This window comes from Humulus lupulus, chromosome 1 (genome assembly GCF_963169125.1).
Source record: "Humulus lupulus chromosome 1, drHumLupu1.1, whole genome shotgun sequence".
Classification (NCBI taxonomy): Eukaryota; Viridiplantae; Streptophyta; class Magnoliopsida; order Rosales; family Cannabaceae; genus Humulus; species Humulus lupulus.
In genome coordinates this window covers 47081196-47086858 of record NC_084793.1, presented here as the reverse complement: position 1 = coordinate 47086858, position 5663 = coordinate 47081196, and the positions used below count along the sequence as shown (strand labels likewise).

Genomic DNA, 5663 nt, shown 5'->3' with positions numbered 1-5663 from the left:
TTAAATTATATATATATTTATTTTTATTTTAAAAATGTGATTATGTGAGATTTGGTTGAATGCACTAGGGTGCATGGTAGATAGTGATGCACCCTAGTGATTTAGTGTGTGCAAGTGCATGGTAACATGATGCACATGTGTAGATTTTCTACACATTTTATAATTTCCATATATTAGATATAAGTGATTAATTTAAATAAAAAATAAATAAAATAAAAGAAAGGGTAAGTGAAGGGTGGACGTGTAGTGTAGTGGGAAAGGGATTGATATTTTCCCATTATTTTTCTAAGGTAAATAAATTTAAATTGGAAGAAGATAGCTGTTATGGGTAAGAGAATTTTGACATTTTATTCAATTAAAATACTCTTTATTATAAAGGATTTGTAGGCTGAATTAGATGAGTGGATTAGGGAACTTACCAATTATTTTGGTGAGGCTTTATGAGGGAATTAAGATTAAAAGGAAGGAAAAGGAGGAAGTGAGGCCATTTTGCCATGACCTAGAGAGAGGATAGAGAGAGAGAGAGAGAGTGGCAAGCTAGAAAGAGAGGAGGAAAAGGCTGCCATTTTCTAGAGAGAAGGAAGAGGAGAAAAAGAAAAAAAAAGAAGATAAGGAGAAGAAGAAGAGGGTTTCGAAACCCTAGGTATGTTCTATCTATTGGTGTTTTTACATATTTGAATTAGGTCTTCTCCTCTTCTCTAATCTAAGATTATTTTGTGGTTTCTTTCTTTGGATGTATGGTGTTCGAAGATCCCCTATAGGTGACAAGGTTTTTCTTGCTAAGAGTATTCTTGATTCAACAATCAAGATAGGTAATGGTTTTTCTTAACCTATGTTAGATTGATGAGTCTATCTTTGATGTTGATTTTGGTGGTGTTTAATGGTTTGGTTATTGTAGGTTGGTGATGAGGTGGTTATGTTTGGTTTTATTTCTCATGAAAAGAATATGTTTTGTAAAAAGGCTCATGGGAATGTTTGAGAGAATATGTGTTGATGAGATTTATATGAGGATTGTATTTTATGTTTATGTTGCTATGATTATTTTAGACCATTGATTTATGTAAAAATATGCAAGAATGATGATAGATGCATGCTAGGTTTTATGTGAAGGTAGATGAGAAATTTTGTGATATTTTGTGGTGGATCTTGAGTGTTTCGACCTAGGGGTAGAAGGTTCAATCATGATTTGTCTTCCTTGCATGTTTTGAAATAATGGTGATTTTAGAAACATGATAGGATGTATATGATATTATGAAGAAATAAATTATGGTATGCATGAAAGATGATAGAAACATGTTAGGTTTAATATAAAGGCATATATGAATAACGGTGTTTATGTAATAATGCATGTTGTTATTATTGTAGGGTTTTACAAGGTTGTATATGAATATATGTTAGTGATGTTCTTGGAATTATTTGTATAATAAGAGCATGTAGGATTTGTGTTTTATTGTGTTTATTGGACATGTACGATTTTTGTTGCGATATTTTTGCTATGCAAGTGCACACAATCGCAAACTCGTAATAAAATGGTAAAACCAAGTATCGTCCTCAAGGACTGATTTATCAATTACCAGTCAATTAATTTCTTGTTCTATTTGATGAATTGAAATTCTTGATTTTTGTAAATACAGCAAAAGAAACTATAAATTGCGGAAACAATAATTGAAAATTGAATGGAATAACAACCAATGGAAAAACTTTTAATTTAATCACTGAGAAACAATTAGGATATTCAATCTCATCAACTATCCTCCCTATTATTCCCTAATGCAAAGTGTGAATTCTTCTTCTTTTTACCTAATTCAATTAACAAGTTGATACAACAGCCTATAATCATACTATGAATTATAAACTCAACCGAGGTGACAATTTCCTATATTTCTATGGTAAATTGAACCACACATATAGCATTAATCTCACAACTTAATAACAGTAACACAATTAATTCAGATACTTTCGTTCTAAATTAGAATTATGTCCAATATAACCACAGCAGAATTAAATCTCACTTCTCAGATTTTGATTTAAAAACATATGTAAATGACTAAAGATGGCCAATCAATAATCAATCTATAAGAACAGGTTATATGGAATTGAAGAAGATTGAAGAAGAAGAATATAAAAATTGCATTAGTTCATAACAGGGATTCAAGTGATTCAATTAAACATCCTAAACAGAAAATTAGTTCATAGTCATAATGCTAATCACAACAAAATTTAAAGACAACATCAAGAAGAAGAAGAAAAACATGTAGAAATACTCTAAGCTTCAGCCTTCAAAACCAAGAAAATCCTCTCTGTCCGTACGTCCCCTTTTCTTCTCTTTTTTTGCCATATTAAAACCTAGAACTTCAAATTTTAAAGAGGCGGGCCGCGACTCTACATACACTATGCCACGGCCCATGTCCAATTTCCTGGGCAAAAAGCTCTTTCCATGCCGCGGCATCAGTCAGCCATGTCGCGGCCCGTGTCGACGAGTTCTAGGAAAAATGCCCATCTATGCCGCGGCTCTCTATAGCCATGCCGCGGCCCGAGGATTGCCTTGAAAACATTGCTTCTGTTTCCCGCCTAGCCGCGGCTCCACTTTGCTCATGCCGTGGCTCTTAAGGGATTTCTCAATTCTTCAAGTTTTCATCCCAAAATTTCACCAACACTTCTAAATTATGTTGAGAACCATTCTTTATCAAAATATGATGAAAAACTTGGTTATTTCTTCCCTTTATTTGGCATTTTCTTCCACTTGCTCAATTCTTCCTGATATTCATAAAGATAGACAAACAAAGCGTAAACCCGCACTAAATGAAAGAAAAACGAAATAAAAGACTACTAAAAACATCACCAAAACATGATAAAAACTAGACTCAACAATTTTGTAATGGAATTTTTGAAAGGCATGAGATAAAAGATGAATTTCATGAGTAATTATGCTTGCTGATTTTGTGAATAATTGGGTAATAAGTTTGATGAAAAAGGGATTTGCATACATAAGCAATGTCCTTAATGCTATGTTGATTTTATGAAATTAAAAGGGTATTTTAAGTGACAAAAAAATTATATTTTTACTCAAATAAATACCTACTGAATTTTTATTATATTTTTAGAAAAATATGAGATTTGAAATTCAATATAGTGATTTTTAATAATAAATATGATTGCTGGAATTTTTGTAAAAAAAAAAATGCAAAGTGTGTTTCAATAAAATGAATTTGATTAGTATTTGAAATAAATTAATACCCCAAGTTATGGTAATATTCAAAATGGTATTTTTAATATGGTACGAGTGTATATTTTAATAGTTATGATTTTCTTTATTTTGATTAAGGAAAATATTGAATTTAATTTATTTGTGATTTTTAAAGAAATTAAAAGGTGGCTGAAAGTTTAGTTTAAAATGTTGAAAATGATTATTTAATTGTCACTTATGAATTAATGTTACATAAAACTAAGCCTTAAAATAATTCAAATAAAATAGATTTTTCTACACTTAAAATATATTTTTCTCACATCATCTATGTAACACAATTAATCAATATTAAATTGATTTTTCTAAGGAAACATGGTAATCATAGGTATTTTTCTTTTTAAAATAATTTCCAATGCCTTTGTTATTTCTTTGTCATTTGAAGATAATAATGGTCTTTTATATTTTCTTAATGGCTAAATAAAATTATTTTATAAAATAAAATAATGTCTTGAGAGATTTAATCAACCTAGAAATTTTAAGAAAATAAATAATGGTAAGCAAAGCATGTTACAAGTCTATTTTAAAACGATAGAAGACGTGTAGAATTATTGTTTTTAAACGCCACAATTACGCAACGTTCCCACGTATGCATGTTACATGCAAATACACTTTACGTCCAAAATTATGTCGATTATTCAACCATGTAGTTTTTATAGAAAGATCATGAATGCAAAGTAAGTAAAATGAGCATTATTTTTTTTATGGCCTTATGTGTAATTAAGTATATCTCCATGTTGTGTGTAACTCTTATTATGTGTGCATGGCCCATGCACACGTGAGTTGTATGAAAGGGGCAAATAGTAATTATATGAAGCTAAGAAATGTCGTTTTGATTATGGTATAGGCTCGTTGAGAAGTTGAGAATTTACTTAGCTTGGACCTGAGGTAAGGAAGTTAGATATAATTTATGATTGTTTAGGCTGTGAATGGTAAGACTCTTATGTGAATGAAATGTTATGAATTATGAATGTCATAATGTGATGATATGTTGGCTTGTATGAATATGTTATTGTTATGAATGGATGTTAGCGTGATGAACGCGACACATCAAAATGGGTTGCTAAGGATAAAGAAGACGTAACTCCACGGGCGGATGCGCCGAGGTTATTCAAGGGCCAGAGACTCTTGTTTACCTTAAAGAGAGGCATGGACAAGTTAGAGAGCCATGTTCACAAGGAATTGTGTATAAACGTGTTATGATGTCTGGTTATGGTTATGGTTATGTTATGATGTTTGGTGATGTTTGGTGATGTTTATGATTCTGTTATGATATTCATGATATGATGGTGGTAATATGTTTACGTTTATGATATTGATGCCTATTTTATGATGATGCTATGATGTATAAAGATGAACGATAGTGTTTGTAAATTGTTGTATTTTACTTGCTTGTTGTTTGTACTTCCTTACTGGACTTTTAGCTCACCCCCTTACTTTCCCTTCAAGGTAGCAAATAGGTTTCTCCATGGCACGCGTGGTGATGTGGGAAGTTCTATCGTCCTGGTGTGTATGGCGTGGGGCATCCTATGGACGAAAAACAATCACTTAAAGATGCTATTTTAATAATGTTATGTTTCATGAGACTTTTTAAACTAATCATTGGGACTTAAATTATTGGTTTTTTTTTTTTTTGGAACTTTGCATAAAAACTCATATTTTCTTTTAAAACTATTGGGCCCAACTTTCATGTTTTTAAGCAAGACCCTACTGAAACCTTTATAATAAGTGGCTTTCTTTTATAGACCAATGAAAATGTGAATGTTTTATTAAGTACTAGTATAGGGCGTTCTTTACACACACTCATATGATATTGAGGGGGCATTAGTGGTATACTTACCATAAGTTTGAAAAAATAAATAATATTTAAAAATAAGTGTCTGGATATAACCAGATACATGAGTTAAGATAATTTGGACATAACTAGATTATTTAAAAAGAAGTGTCTGGATATAACCAGATGCGCGAGCTAAGACAATTTGGATGTAACCAAATTATTTAAAAATGAGTGTCTGGACATGACCAGATACACGAGCTAATATTATCTAGATGTAACTAGATTAAAAGAATATAAGTGTATGGACTACAAACCAAACATGAATTAAATAGGTTTGGAACAAACCAGCTAAAACTGATCGACACAAATGGGAAAAAGATAAACCTACTTCGAGCTAAGTTGATACCGAGGCTGGAGTATTTTGCAAAAAAAGTTTCGACCTCATAACCTCAAGGAACAATCCGAGGAAGAGGAAAAGTGACTATAAAAAACAATATATGACTAAACTACCTAGCTTACATACCACTTAAGTACTTTCGAGTGCGTGTAAAAGTATGATTCGACCTTGACACAAAAATGAGATCGGATAGGGATACATCGAGCAAACTATGCATGAATGCATCGAAACTCGAGCTGAAATCC

At 31.5% G+C, this 5663-nt stretch overlaps 1 long non-coding RNA gene across 1 annotated transcript; it reads left to right on the top strand.

Annotated features, from left to right (window-relative positions):
• The first annotated feature begins 488 nt into the window (after positions 1–488).
• LOC133825411 (uncharacterized) lies at positions 489–4948 on the top strand. The gene is made up of 4 exons (XR_009888616.1): positions 489–643; positions 751–812; positions 4092–4132; positions 4694–4948. It is a non-coding gene; the product is annotated as an uncharacterized LOC133825411 (long non-coding RNA).
• Positions 4949–5663: the final 715 nt, after the last annotated feature.